This window comes from Phoca vitulina, unplaced genomic scaffold (genome assembly GCF_004348235.1).
Source record: "Phoca vitulina isolate PV1807 unplaced genomic scaffold, GSC_HSeal_1.0 scaffold86, whole genome shotgun sequence".
NCBI lineage: Eukaryota > Metazoa > Chordata > Mammalia > Carnivora > Phocidae > Phoca > Phoca vitulina.
In genome coordinates this window covers 646,415-648,237 of record NW_022589789.1, presented here as the reverse complement: position 1 = coordinate 648,237, position 1,823 = coordinate 646,415, and the positions used below count along the sequence as shown (strand labels likewise).

The 1,823-nt window shown below is 32.3% G+C and overlaps 1 non-coding gene across 1 annotated transcript; it reads right to left on the bottom strand.

The window, feature by feature from the left end:
* Positions 1-1,468: 1,468 nt before the first annotated feature.
* LOC116626398 lies at positions 1,469-1,575 on the bottom strand. Its single transcript, XR_004298277.1, has one exon. It is a non-coding gene; the product is annotated as a U6 spliceosomal RNA (small nuclear RNA).
* Positions 1,576-1,823: the final 248 nt, after the last annotated feature.

Genomic DNA, 1,823 nt, shown 5'->3' with positions numbered 1-1,823 from the left:
CTGCTTCTCCCTCTCCTGCTCCCCCCGCTTGTTTTCCCTCTCTCGCTGTCTCTCCCTCTCTGTCAAATAAATTAAAATAAAAAAAAAAAAAAAAACATGACTACAGAGATAGTAGCAAACATTGCTTCTTTTCTTTTCTTTAAGTAGTCATAGCTAGAATTTGTACTCCTGGTCCATTGTATCAACTTTTCCCTCTCAAAAATTATGTGTTATAAGTGAGGAAAGACTGAATGGTTATTCTCATTGCTTTTGTTCAGATCTTTCTCACACTTAAAAAAGAGCTGACTGATTATAAGAAAACCACCACCTTTTCTATCTGGCCTTTTGAAAAAGTCTAGCTCCCTTAGGTAAGAATGTGAGTTCCTTATGTCTATTCCTACATTTTATCTTCAGCCTTATTGACAACTCTACAATCTACCCTCCCAATGTGACCTCTTCTCTCTCCCTGAACCCCACATGTCTTGGCTGGTACTGGCTCATCTACTCTGGATGCCTTCCTTCCATATCTCTTGCCACTGGACATTACCTCCCCATGACTTATTTATTTTACAACTGGAAGTTTGTAACTCTTAATTCCCTTCACCCATTTCACTTACCTCCTACCCTCTTCCTCTGGCAACCACCAATCTGTACTCTGTACCTATGAATTCATTTTTCTAGGTTCTACATATAAGTTAGATCACACAGTATTTGTCTTTCTCTGCCTGACTTATTTCACATAGTATAATGCCCTCAAAGCACACCCATGTTGTTGCAAAAGGCAGGGTTTCCTTCATTTTTATGGCTGAATGATATTTCATTATATAAATTATATACATTATATATGTTACATATATAATATATAAATTGTATACATTATATATACATATACTTGTATAAACATGTGTATATATATTATGTATGTATACATTATATACTATATTAACTATATATATTTATATACATTATATAAAATTATATCAATTGATATATTATCTATAATCTTTCATATATCACATTTTCCTTATCCATTCATCCACTGTTGGACACTCAAGTTGTTTCCATGTTTTGGCTATTGTAAATAATGCTGCAATAAACATGGGGGTGACAATATCTTTTCAAGATAGTGATTTTGTTTCCCTCATATAAATATTCTAAAGTGAAATTGTTGAATCATATGGTAGTCTTATTTTAAAATTTTTGAGGAACCTCTGTAATATTTTCCATAATACCCGCACAAATTTACATTCCCATCAACAGTGCACAAGGATCCCCTTTTCTCCACAGTCTTGGCAATATTTATTATGGTCTTGTCTTTTTTATATTATAAGCCATTCTAACAGGCAGTAGGTTATATCTCATTGTGGTTTTGAATTGCACTTCCCTGATGATTAGCAATGTTGAGCACCTTTGCATGTACCTGTTGGTTATTTATATATCTTCTTTGGAAAAGTGTCTATTAAGGTTCTGTGCCCAATTTTTTTCTTTATAAAATATGGAATGCTTCATGTATTTGCATGTCATCCTTGCACAAGGGCCATGCTAATCTTCTCTGTATCATTTCAACTTTAATATAGATACTACTGAAGTGAGTACACCTCTACCCATTTTTTAATTAGGTCATTTTTGCTTTTTTTTCTCTTGAGTTGTATGAGTTATTTACATATTTTGGTTATTAACCACTTATTATATATATGGTTTGCAAATATTTTCTTCAATTATATGGTTGCCTTTTCATTTTGTTCATGGTTTTTAAACATTTCTTAAAAAGAAAACTTGTAACTCTTTTTTTTTTTTTTAAAGATTTTATTTATTTATTTGACAGAGAGAGAGATAGCTAGAGC